This window comes from Zea mays, chromosome 1, assembly GCF_902167145.1.
Source record: "Zea mays cultivar B73 chromosome 1, Zm-B73-REFERENCE-NAM-5.0, whole genome shotgun sequence".
Lineage (NCBI taxonomy): Eukaryota > Viridiplantae > Streptophyta > Magnoliopsida > Poales > Poaceae > Zea > Zea mays.
In genome coordinates this window covers 181,304,423-181,318,990 of record NC_050096.1, presented here as the reverse complement: position 1 = coordinate 181,318,990, position 14,568 = coordinate 181,304,423, and positions in this window count along the sequence as shown.

Here is a 14,568-nt window from a genome sequence, read left to right as displayed (position 1 = left end):
GACCTTATGAGATCATAGAAACCTGTGGACCCATGTGTCACACCCGGATTTTAGGGGTCCAAAACCCGGGCGCGAACATAAACACCAGGTGTGCTGGGACCAAGTCTCACACATATGATGCATAGTGGCACAGGATCGAATGTCACATCTTTACTATATAACAGGAGTTCTATACAAAATAATTAAATAATTACATCATATGAGGAAACGATCCAGCAACCCAAAGTTGACTGGGAGACGACGGCCTAGATCTCTCACGAACCCATCGCAGCATCCTCCTTATGCCTCATCCTGCGGTACCTGTTCTTGACCTGTGGGGGGGTGTGAGACAGCAAGAGTGAGCTCACATACGTTCATCGCTCAACAAGTTGTGGGGAATAATGTGCATGAACTCGCCAAAGGTGGGAGCTCACGTGAAGTGTAAGGCTTACCAAAGAGGATGGTTAGAGCTGAGCATTGCTTTTAAAGTTGGTCAAAATTTTATTAGCAATTACTAAGTATAAGTAAATACCAACCCAATTAAGTAGTAGAACAAAAGTAACATCATCACCTGCGATGCAATGCATATGACAAATTGAATTTAGTTCCATAAATTAATCATCAGAGAGTCTTGAGCTGCTCATGACCGTGAGCTCGGCTAGTATGCCAGTTTTACACTCTGCAGAGGTGGTACCCTTTACCCACAAGTCATGTTACCCATCTGCCAAGGGATCGCGACTTCCCATACACCTCTACCGAGGAGGCGAGGCAGGGTAACACTACGAGGCCTTTACAAAGTTCCACTAGCTTCAGAAAACCCGCTACAGTTTATAGGAAGCTCCAATGCAGGGTTCTTGCCTGACCGCCATCGCAGCAAAATCAAGCAAGGACCTCCCTACACTGACCACTCCCCTACTGCCCTTGCCCCTTTCGGGTAAGGTAGTCCTCCACTAGCTTTCCTAATTAATCAGCCAAGGGCGTCCATAAACCCTTGTGGTGGCATGTGTTTCTCAAGTTAAGCTCTATGTTCCAATTAACATTAATGATCTTGACATGAACAGTAAATAGCAACGGATAACAAAAGTATAATCATGAATAATGTGTATCTCAATGCCCAAAACCATATATAGCACTAGCAAGTACTACCCAAAAAGTTCAGTGGTAAACAAGGCATAAAGATAGACAAACTGGGTAACCTATTAGGTCCCATCAAAATTAACATATGCAGATCATTATGATTAATTAGAACATGAGTGGGTAAAAGAAGTGATCAAGGGCACAACTTGCCTGGCACTTGAGATTCCAGGTACCAACTTGCTCTTCAGGTGACTCGTGACCTCACGCTAGTCGTAGCAATACAAACAAACATGGTGTAGACAAAATTATCATTACACCAAACTTATGAACATACTGCATAAAAATAATCTACGCGAAGCTACGAGACTAACGCAACTTGAACGAATCAAATCGGAGTTAAAACGGAGGAGATACGAATTTCCTAAGGTTTTATGTGCTTGGCATCATATTAATTAAGAAATAAATTATAATGTGACTTTCATGTCAAAACTGAGACACTAATTGATATATAATAATATTACAAAATTATAGGAAGTGGAATGGATTAATTTGGAGTAAGTATGAATTTTCTAGGGATTTAACAAATTCTAGCAATTGTTTTTGTATACAAAATGTATTAACAAATTCATTTATTCATTTTGAATCAGTTCTGAACTGGGCGTCTATTTTCAGAAAGATCAGGGGCTAGCGCAGAAGAATCCCTAGACACAGCGAATAGTCAGAATGGACCACGGGTTCATTTCTAAAAATAGTAGGGTCTCTTTAGTAAGAATACCAGGCCGAAGAGGTATGGTGCCATTCTGGCCGTCAGATCTAAATCCAGAGGCCAGGATTAGAACCTGCCGCGGATGAACCGGTACGAACTCGTGGCCATCGGATCCAAATCCAACGGTGGCGGCCTTTAAAGTGGTGGGACGGTTCTGGTCCGCCCGATGGCGATCGGACGCGCTAGATCGCTTCACCCAAACCGGTATCCTACATTTAATCAGCATTGTCCGTTTACGGATCTAGGGTTATCCCTTCATCTCCTTCTCATCTAATCTAGGCCGTGAGCCTCTCATCCAACGGCCGAGGTCGAACCAACCTCCCACCGACCTGAGTCCGGTGCCGCCGACGACCAGCGCGGTGGCGCCATCGCCGGTGAAGGTCGGGACACGATTCTAGCGCGTAAACTCTTCAGGGTATCGGTGTTACACGACGATTGGCGGCACCCAAGCTATGGCGAGCAATTCACCGAGACCTGGTTACGCCCCGAGTTCCGATGTCCACTGTATAGTCAACACGAAGCTCGGGGACGTTCCTAAACCCGAAAGCGAGAACACAACGACCGTATAGGCTTGATTATCCTACGGCGGATCTATGGTGGCGGCGGCGCTCTTCACTCGGTTTGTGCCTGCGCGGTGCTGCGCTTCTGTGCATGAAGGAGATGGGAGGACCGCAGGGCGCCTAGAGGTGTCTTATACCCGGGTCAAAGCGGACCCCAACCGAATCCCGAAGCCTACGGCGGCGCGCGGCGTGTACGGAGTCCGAGCCACGGAGCCAGGAGTCCACGCGGCGAAGGAAAGGGGAGGGTCTGACGAGGCTGGCCCACGCATCAGTGACCAAAGGCGAACGCGACGTGAATTTATGTGTATGACCAGAGGGGCCCGCTGGTCAGTAGGGCCCACTCGGTGGTGACCCAAGGCGTGAGCGTGAGGCCTAGCTGGGCCGGCCAAGGGGAAATTCGGCCCAGGTAGGTATAGGTGAACCCTTTTTCTTTTCTTTTATAAATTTTTCTGCTTTGTTTTCAAATTTCAAATTTCATGTATTCAAACCAAAGTAAATTTCTTTTTTTTTGGATTTCAGATTTTCAAAAAAATCAAACATAACCCTAATGGACATTTAAACTCTACAATTTATCATTATTAGTTGTTTTATTTAGATGAACACTTCAATAATGGAACATACACATGGTATTTATTTATTTATTTTATTTGCTTAGAAAACATCTCTTTGGATACACACTTCAAACAATAATAATCTTCATGACATATCTACTTAGGAGAAGTTAATACATAATGTCCCATGAATTATTTTAGTTTAACTATATTTTAAGGGGCGTATTATTTGTATAGTTTATAAAGGAAAGAGTAAGTAGTTTGAAAGTCTCTCTTTTATTTGTTGCTCCAACCTTTTAGTTTTAAGTTTTAGAGATAAATCTTGAATACCAAATTCTTAGTTATCATTATGTTTTAGTTTAGAGAGATATATTTTATAAAGGAATGAAATTGTTATTGGAAGTCATTTCCCAAAATAGAATTTTAGGTGCTACACCGTGGCATATAAGCTGAAGTTACCTTGAAAATTGTCTGCCATTCACAGTGTGTTCCATGTATCTCAGCTGAAGAAGTGTGTTCGATTGCCGACCGAGATCATAGCAGAGCCAGAATTGGAGATAGAGCCAGATCTATCGTACCAAGAGTACCCTTCCAAGATTCTGGATTGCAAAGAAAGATCAACTCGGGCTAAATCGATCAAGATGTACAAGGTCCAGTGGAGTAATCACTCAGAGGAAGAAGCTACTTGGGAGACTGAGGAATTCTTGAGATCCAACTTCGCTGATCGCCTACCTAAGGAAACTGGTACGTAATCACACCCAACCCCTCCTCCTGCCCTTCGAATCTAAATTTCAAAGATATGATCTTAAATCAGAATGAAGTAATCATGAAACAAAATTTAAAAAGGACTTCCTTCTGAAGTTGCAAAGAGAATGACATTCGAAGAGCAGTTTGCCCTAATAATAACAATAAGCACCCACTTCCTATAAGTCTCACCCTTCGCTTCACCCTTCGCTTCACCCTGGGAGGACTCTGACCCGAATCTCGGGACGAGATTCCTTTAAGGGGGGAAGGCTGTGACACCCCAGTGTCACCTAGGGTTCTTCCCTAAGCTAACCCCAACCTATTATCACATGTAAATTTAGTAAAAGGTTGAACATCAAAAGAAAATTTAGAGCAAAGGTTTATAATGAATCTTCTTAAAACTCTCCTTAATCTTGTCATGAACCTTGAGAGAGAAAGACTCTCAAACTCTAATAAATCCTAAGTAAGCCAAGTTAAGCATAAAGGGTAATTGGGAGAAGTCATGGGGGAAAATGCAAATTTTAGATATGATCAAATTACAGAGTTTTAGTTCATCAAATAACTAACAAATCATAGTAAGAGAGTTTGGCCATTTATTTTTTTTTAAATTCCCAAATCAGCCCTTGAACCATGAACCCTTGGAGAAATTCAGATTTCTGAATTTCTGAATTTCAGACCTCTTTCCAAGGATCAACTGCGTTCTCTGTTTTTCGAAACTCAAAACCAGGAGATCCAAATATCAAAGTTGTGCCAAATTCCCTTGAACACGCCCTGGAAAAGTTTGAAATCAAACCAAATTCATTTGACACGGTTTTGGTGCAGATTGACCTCGGGACCAGACATTCTGACACTGGCACCTTGGTGACGCTACAACTCCCTGTCCCTAGCCTAAAACCGTGCGACGTCCATACACAAAAGACAAAGCAAGGTCAGGTGAACAAATCCTTCACAGCGATCTTGCCCAAATTCGCGAAGATTTGCACCCAATCAGCGCTAGAACTTGGGCAGAGGCAACGGGCACACGTGTTCGACCGTGGCTGACACCTCTGGTTCACGCCCGTTCGCGCACTCGCGCATCCCAGTGCATGCCCGCGCGCGCTCGCCGGTCCACGACCGCCCGTGCACCGCGCCGTGCCTATAAAGCTGCCCCAAGCCTCGGCCATTCATCCCCGCGTGCTCTCAAGTCTTGCCCAAGTCAGTGATCACCGGAAATTGCCCCGAGCACGCCGCGCCACCGCCCGCCAAGCTTTCAGAGCCTCGGCCGCCGTGGCCAGCTCTCTCCAGTCGCGTCCAAGTCGCGCCAGCGCTTCGGTTAGCTCCGCCATTGGCCCGTGAAGCTTTCCAAGCCCTCGGACCTGGCAGAACTTCACCGGAAGCCCGAGATCACCCTCGCCGGACTTCGGTCGCCCGCCCCCGCGCGTGGACTAGGCACTCCGGTGAGCCATTCTTCAATTCCTCGCGCACACCCCTTCCTTGATCCCTGGTGAAGCTCTCTGACCCGTTTGATTGCTCAATTGTGCCCTGGATAGGCCGGACTCCTCGCCGCCGACGAGCTCCCCCGCCTGCGCACGCGGACCGGCCGACTCCAACCATCCCCGACGGCGACCCGCACATCGCCGTGACCCTCACGACCTCCCCTACACCCTCGGCCACCTCACCGGAGCAATCTCGCCGCCGGTAAGCCCCTCCACCCTTTCTTCCGCCGCGGGTACTGTTTAATTTGGGGGAAGGACCTCGGGTTAGGATTAGAAGAATCCAGGGGGTTTTCTGAGATGTCAGTGACTGAATTGAACAGTAGCCCAGGGACTAGTCTGTAAGGAAAACTTAAAACACCCGCCAGGGACCCCGTTGCAAAGTAGTTTTCCATTTAATCATTTCTGTTTAATCTTTTTAATAAACAAAGAACTTAGAAAATTCATAACTTGATGAATAATTAACCAAAAGTTATCAAACCAATTTTGCTAAATTCTAAATATTGTGGACTATCAATTAAAAATACTGAACTCTATGCTTTATGTTCTAATTCTTAGAGTTTAAAATTAAATACAGAAACTAACCAAACCTTGTTTAATTAAGGAAAATTAGTTATTCTTCTATGCTGAACCTAAGAAAATTTGTAGATGTTCAAACCCCATTTAAGCAATGTTTAAAAATAGTGAGAACCCCAGTATTGAAACATTTAGTGTAGATATCTATTAAAAGCCATTTCTGCCTAAACCTTAGGAAAATCAGAAAGGCCTTAGAAATTAATGACCAATGGATGAAATTATTTTTCCTAGTTTTCTTAAGTAACAAAGAACCTAGAAAAAATAAAGGGGCCTCTAGTCCAGATCAGACTTAAAGTGAAATATTTCATTTAGCATTATTCCAACTAGAAATCAATTATTAAAATTACAAAACCAGACCCAAAATTGATAATAAAAATCTAGGGAACTTGTAACCACCAAAACCCCACTGCAAAAATAGTGGACATCCAAACCCATCATTTTAAGTAGGGTAAATAAATATAATATGATGATGAGTCATATTCCAAATAAATCATGAATAACCCATAATAATGCAATAATGGGCAAATAAAATTTTGCTAGGTCAATAATGAGATAGGCCACCAGAGAAAAATACAAACCCATTAGAAAGATGCAAAATAATATCTATTGTCAATATTTTATAAGAAAGATCATTTAATCCAATTAATGCATACCACCCCTTCCCTTAAGCAAAAAGATGGCAAACTTCAGAATGATTGCTCTTGCGCAAAGTAGAAGCTAGAAAAAATCAGAAATCTGTTGTTTGATATTTTTCAAATATAGTGGTAGTAGAGAGCACCCCTTTGGCTAGAAACTTTAGAAAATCCTAGTAAAATAACTAATAAGTATTAATGGCTAGAAATTTGTACCAAGTCATGTTATAGCATCTAAATGCCAGCAAAAAAAAGTCTTAGAGAATTACCTACTATTAAATGATAGTTTTAGTTCAAATCACCCCTTCTGCACTAAACTGTGGTAATTTTGTCCACAGAGAACTATTCACGTTTTGAACCCCAAATTTTGAGACAGAGAATTATACACCAGTAATAAGCCACTGTAATTTTTACAGAATTTTTGGAAATTTATTAAGGCACTTGTAGTTCAAACCCACTCCAAAAACTTAAGGAGAATAAAGAAAAAGAAAGGAGAAATAAACCTCACTCCAATACGTCCAACTTGAATTCTTGGCAATTCTCACTAAGGCTTTAAAAATAATTCCATGGAACCCCAAAAATAAACCTACCACTTAACTTAGCTAAGGTTGATCCAATTTACCAAGTATACCACCAAAAATCTCGTATAAGCAAGACTTAGCTCTATCTAACTCAAGTAGATCATACACCATCAAAAGTTTAAATTACTAAAGCACATATCATATCATGCATATATCTTACGCATTGCATTCATTAGATTGTAATCTCGCCGACGGAGAGTACGTGCTCATCCCCGAGCAAGGAACTGTCCAAGAGGAGGACCAGGAGCAAGCTCCCGAGGCTGCTATCGAGGATCTCCCTGCAGCCCCAGCTATTGAAGGCAAGCCCCGGTTTATATGCATAACCGTATTATTATATGCTACTTTACTACACTTAATGCTTGTAGGATTGTAATGTGCACTTAAGTGTAGGAGTTGCTTGAAACCTCTAGTTGCATGAACTTAGGATTCCTTTTTGAGATGAATACTAGTATGGTAGGTCGAGTAGCTGCTTGCTAATCAGGATCTCGGTAGAAGTCGAGTGATTTTTCTAGCACTCACGCGAGGTCAGGAATTGATTGTATTCATCTTGATAACGGGATCTATGTTAGTCTATGGACTTGGATCTAGGGAGGATGCCTTGACCATGAGACGGGAAAAAGGAATTAAGGATTAATGTGTGGATACCTCAGTCAAGCGTTTGAACGTACTAAGCACATGTCGAGAAAAATGGTAACCGATAAACCTAGTACCTGAGTGAAGCCGGGCGCGGACTTTATCCCTAATGTGACCTGAGACTGGGTCTCCCATGCTAGCTATGGTGGGTACAAGTGCGGTCACTGCACGGCGGCAGCCGGGGTCAGTGGAGCATTGTATGCCAAGGCGGTGAGGCCTGGACGCGAACGGGGAATCGATGGGGACGGTTGACATGTATGGGGTCGGAGTACCCTGACATGTCGTGTGTTTAGGTCTACCTTGCAAGGATAAAACTCGATTCGAATCATCTGCTTCTCGCAGCTAATGAGACTGCTTGACCCCTTGTACTACATCGAGTAAGAAGTGAAACGAGGTTACATGAGACAATTTGTTGATTGAACTAAATGCTTGTCACCATGTATGCTTAGAAGGAGCAAACCTAGCTAAGATAATGATGCTAGAATTTGAAAAGCTAAAAATTAATTTTAGAAACAGCTAGTGCTTTTGGCAAACCAAACCCCTCAGCCAAACAACTGCATAGTCTAGAGGTAGAGGAGTAGTTTCCTCACACCGGGTAAGTCTAGCTGAGTATTAGTATACTCAGCCTTGCTTGTGGCATAATTTTTGCAGGTACGATTCAGGATATGGTTGATGGTGTGACTTGGCCTACCACCCTTCAGCCGGGTTGGATGGTCGAGTGGGATGTTGCTCCGGCAGGAGAGGAGCACGGGGAGTAGTGGGCTAGGCCTTGCCCATTTCCTCGATACCGACGACATCGATTATTCGCTGCATTTTATTTCGTGAACTCTTTTTTGCTACTCGAAAACTCCGATCTATGTAATAATTCAGCACTTAATTTGAGGTTTCCTGTTTTATTGTATTTCTTCTGCGAGTCACCTTCGAGTGAGATTGTGGAATTTGATCCTGGTTGAGTGGCTCTATCAGACTAGATCTGAGGGACTGACAGGTTATTCCGATTTAAGTGTGTTGCGGCCCCTGAGACGTGACTTAGGCACTTAAGCTGGAATAATTCGGGCGGTTCTGCCACATGTACCATTGGGATCCCATTCAGAGCGCATGACAGAGCTGAATGAAACACCTTATTTGCCAATTCTTATGTGACAACATGATCTCCGGCCTGTAGAGAAATTGTTGTCCTATAATCCCTCTCTAACTTTGCTATAGTATCCACAATGAAATAGTCACAGGATCCTACTCCAAATCAATCACCAAGTTCATCCAACTTCACTGTTTCTCAGAATTCAGTCTAATGGTCGACTGACAGCTAGACTTTAGGGCTATTTATCTCTAGATTTTGTATGTCAACAATGCTTAATCACTTAAGCAAAGTTATGCTCCTATAGTAGCTCTATAATCTTGATGTATTGACCCTAGGCAAATTACTTATGGATCAAGAGATACAAGGCTCCAAATATGCCTCAAGTTCACTGAATTTCAGACTTAGGCTTATATGGTTTAAGTGGTGCTTTTTGCAAATAAGCCCAAATCCCACATTTTGATTTGCAAATCCTCAAATGTGTAAAACATATGATTGGTGGTGCTCTAATACTTTGTTTTTTGCACTTGGGTCCAAAAGTGCACAAAATTTACACTTAGCCCCCTAGGGTTCTAGTTTAGGGTTTTCTAGGGGTCTTTTCAAGGTTTTTAGCACTTTAGGGTTGTAGGGTCACTAAAGTCTATCAAATATGATATCTTATGATCATGTCTTATGTCTTTTGAGGTTTTCACATATTTGGGCTTCACTTATATCCATAAGCCCTGATCTGAGGTTAAGCACTTTACCCTAGGGTTAACCACACATCAAGTCATATCAGTACAACTTATTTGAAATTTTTACCTAGTGAATGCACTCTAGGTGTAACAAACACATGATATGCCAATGCTCATGATGTGATGCTCAAGTTTTAGTGACAGTAACACCAGGGGTGTTACAATAGAGCTACTGAGTTTTGTTTCTTTGAAGCCTAAGACACCAGGGATCGTTCCAAAAACTGACAAGTCCATGTTGTGCTCTTCCTGTCAATTTAACATCCGGCATAATCGGCATCGGAATACCCAATTAAATCAAAGGTAGATCCCTTGGGGTACCATAGCTCAAACTTAGGAGTGTAAACTAAATATCTTATGATTCTTTTCACGGCCCTAAGGTGAACTTCCTTAGGATTTGCTTGGAAACTTGCACACATGCATACGGAAAGCATAATATCCTATTGTGAAGCCCATACATAGAGTAAAGATCCTATCATCGACCGGTATACCTTTTGATCTATGGATTTACCTCTCGTGTCGAGGTCGAGATGCCCATTTGTTCCCATGGGTGTCTTGATGAGTTTGGCATTCTCCATTCCAAACTTCTTAAGTATGTCTTGAATATACTTTGTTTGGCAGATGAAGGTGCCCTCTTGGAGTTGCTTGATTTGAAATCTAAGGAAATACTTCAACTCCCCCATCATTGACATCTCGAATTTCTGTATCATAATCCTACTAAACTCTTCACAAGATGACTTGTTGGTAGGCCCAAATATAATATCATCAACATAAATTTGGCATATAAACAAGTCTTTAGCAATTGTTTTAGTGAAGAGAGTAGGGTCAGCTTTACCAGCTTTGAAACCATTAGTGATAAGAAAGTCTCTCAGACCTTCATACCATGCTCTTGGGGCTTGCTTGAGCCCATAATGCGCCTTTGAAAGGGAAATGGCCTCAACATTTCCTATAATCGATTTTGATGTTTGATGACCATCACAAACCTTATGGACTAACTAATTTGCCCAGTTGATCATTTGTCAGGTGGATAAGTTCATCTACAACTATTCTAAGTTGACTGTCCGGAATACCGTAGATTATTCTGGACCGGAGAAGATTTTTGGAAAAACACCAATGCGCGGATAGTCTGGCCCATTGCGGCGGACCGTCCGCAACACCAGGGTGAGCCTCGGATAGGAACACTGCAAAAACATACGATAACACTACGGATCGTCCCATGGAAAAGCAAGCACCGTCCGAGACCAAGCGCAGACCGTCCGGCCATAGGCGTGGACCGTCCGGTCGTTGAAAAAACAAAAAACCCCGAAGGTGACGGGTTTGGTAAAATGCATTTTTAGCGTCCTCGCAGACTGTCCGGGGTGCACGACCAGACCGTCCGCGATTGCTTTATCTGACATATGACGACACATTAAATGATCTATAGTCGTTGATATAGCCGTTACTGCTGACCGTTGCAATTTCAGCCGTTGATGTGCAGGGGCGGACCGTCCAGACCAGGGGCGCGGACCATTCGCGGTCAGCAGAAAAGGAGCAACAGCTAGGATGTGGTTGGAGGCTATAAATACAACCCCAACCACCTCCATTGAACACATCCAAGCACTCCACTCATTCATATTCAATACAAGAGCTAGCAATCCATTCCAAGACACACTCAAAACTTCCAATCTCTTCAAGTCCCCAATTAAGACAAGTGATCATTAGTGCTTAGTGACTTGAGATAGTGTGATCTGTGTGTTATTTGTCACTCTTGTTGCTAGGCTTTCTTAATCGTGCTTTCCTCATCTCTCTCTAAACTCTCTTAGTGACCCGTGAGATTGAGAAAAAAGCACTCGACCGGTCTGAGTGACCGATTGAGAGAGGGAAAGGGTTGGAATAGACCCGGCCTTTGTGGCCTCCTCAATGGGGACTAGGTTCTTTGGAACCGAACCTCGGTAAAAAAATCGTCGTGTTCATTTGTGATTGATATCCATTTGATTTGTTTCCCCTCCCTCTCTATCTAAAAGTTCCCTTGCTCATAATATTTGAGTTTGCTCCCAAGGTTATCCACATTGATTGAGCAACTCATAGCAAGGAGAACCATCTTCCGCACTCCGAATTATTTCTAGCACTAACCCCGGGCATAGTGCATGTTCAAAGTTTATAATTTTCAGGTTTCGCCTATTCACCCCCCCTCTAGGAAACTTTCAATTGGTATCGGAGCCAATGCTTCATTAAGAGTCTAACAAACTCGAAGTGATGTCTGGAGATCACGCCAAGAGGAAGATTGTCACCGGCGACAAGGCCATAGGCTCGGGAAGGACTCTGTCAAGGGAGTTCGGCGACAAATACAAGGAGGAATCCTCTTTCTCCATCAAGTCACATAGGAAGGGTGACAAGAAGAAAAAGAAAATGAAGAAGGTGGTCTACTACGAGACCGACTCTTCATCACCTTCCACATTCGACACTGAATCTACAACTTCGAAGCGCCACGAGCGTAAGAAGTATAGTAAGATGCCTCTTCGCTATCCTCGCATTCCAAAGCGCGCTCCTTTACTTTTGGTACCCCTAGGAAAACCACCATATTTTGATGGTGAAGATTATTGTATGTGGAGTGATAAAATGAGGCACCATCTAACCTCACTCCACGAAAGCATATGGGATATTGTTGAGTTTGGAGCACATGTACCACAGGTGGGCGATGAGGATTATGACTCCGATGGGGCCACCTGTTGGGGACTTGTTCTCAAATGCTATGAGTTAAGACAAGGCAACACAAAAAAAATGTTAAACGTTAATGCCCTTCGTCCTTTGAAGCATTATTTCCCTTAGGATATAATGATCTTCGGATGAAGGTTATGAAGGACATGCCTTCATCAATGCAGCACATAATAATGAAAAGAGAGTTATATGAAATGTAAAAGACAACATGAATAATTATATATTATTATCAACTCATTTCTATTTTATTATCATAGAAAAATAGAAATGATATCAAGTTACAAATGTACCTTCGGCTTAAAAGAAGGTAAGGGTACAAGCGTGACACAAAAGCAAATGCCAAGTCAGTGTGAACAGTACGGGAGCATTGTTCATCTGTTTATAGGCACGGGACACATCCCATGTAAAATTACACTCATGCCCTTTACATTTGCTGATGACTCTATAGTAATCCATCGAGGTCTAAATAGCCTTTTCCCTTTTAAGTCAGTTCCTCTTTCCTCTATCATGCCGAAGCTTCGGCTCTGTGCCAACCTTCGCATCTTTTGTACTTCTTCATATTGTGGTTCTGATCCGAGTCTGAAGATACCTGTTCATGTTTTATACTCCAGAAACATTGTTAAACCATGTTTTTGAGGACCTTCGGAAGACGAAGGCCCCTAACACCGCCCAAATAAGGCATTTTAATTCCCAAGCAACTTCTATACTCCTTGCCTCCTTGTGTCAAGAGGAATATAATAAGGTGCAAGGGTTGAAAAATGCCAAATAAATTTGGGATGTCCTCAAGACTACACACGAAGGGGACAAGGTGACCAAGATCATCAAGCGTGAGACGATCGAGGGAGAGCTTGGTCGATTCGTCCTCAACAAAGGAGAAGAGCCACAAGCAATGTACAACCAGCTCAAGACGATGGTCAACCAAGTGCGCAATCTCGGGAGCACAAAATGGGATGACCATGAAATGGTCAAGGTTATTCTAAGATCTCTCATTTTTTGTAATCCTACTCAGGTTTAATTAATTCGTGGAGATCCTAGACTCCAAACATATTGTAAACTTGGAGCAAGGCACCACCTACACCCAAGGTGCAACCCGTTGCATTCAAAGCAACGGAAGAGAAGAAGGACGAGTCTACATCAAGTAGACTTCCAATTGACGCCTCCAAGCTTGACAATAAGGAGATGGCTCTTATCATTAAGAGCTTTTGGCAAATCCTCAAACAAAGGAAGGGAAAGGACTACAAACCCCATTCCAAGAGGGTGTGCTACAGGTGTGGTAACTCCGGTCACTTTATTGCTAAATGTCTATATACAAGTGACAGTGACAGGGACGATGATAAGAAAGGGAAGAAGAAGATGGAGAAGAAGAGATACTACAAGAAGAAGGGTGGCGAAGCACACATGGGGCGGAAATGGGACTCCGACGAGAGCTCCACCGACTGCTCCTCCGACGAGGACGCCGCCAACATCGCCATCAACAAGGGACTTCTCTTTCCCAATGTCGGCCACAAGTGCCTAGTGGCTAGGGATGGCAAGAAGAAGAAGGTACATTCTAGAGATACCCCCAAATATACTACATCTAATGATGAGGGTAGCTCTAGTGATAATGAAGATGATTTAACTTCTCTTTTTGACAATCTTACTAAAGATCAAAAGAAGAAAATAAATGAATTGATAGAATCCATTAACGGGAAGGATGATCTCTTGGAATGCCAAGAGGACTTGCTCGTTAAGGAAAACATAAATTTGTTAAATTGAAAATTGTTTATGCTCTAGAAGTACAAAAATGTGAAAATTTATATAAAGAGCTTAATATGAGCAATGATACAATTTCTTGTCTTAAAATTGAGAATGATAATTTAATTGCTAAGCTTGAAGAATTGAATGTTTGCAAACCATCTACATCTATTGTTGACCATGTCACTATTTGTACTAGATGTAGAGTTGTTAATATTGAAGCTATTGATGATCACCTTGCTATTATTAAAAAAATGATCATATAGCAAAATTAAATGCTAAAATTGCCGAGCATGAATTAGAAAATGAAAAATTTAAATTTGGTCGAAGCATGCTTTATAATGGGAGACGTCCTGGCATTAAGGATGGCATTGGCTTCCAACAAGGGAGCCAAAGCAACATCAAACTTAATACCCCCAAGAACAAACTGTCTAATTTTGTTAAGAGTAAGGCTCTCATGGTTCAGGATAGAGTGGGTTACATTTTATATCCTGAAAACTATCCTGAGGACAAGATTAGGAGGATTCATGCTAGAAAACCTCATTATGTTTCTCATCATGCTTACATGTATAGTAATGAGGCATCTAGATCTAGGCATTCAACTCATATCAAAATTCCTAAAAGGAAAATTCCTAAAGCATCAAATGAGCATAACATTTCATTTAAGACTTTTGGTGCATCTTATGTACTCACTAGCAAATCAGGGAAAGTAGTTGACAAATATGTTGGGGGCAAACACAAGAGTCCAAAGACTTGT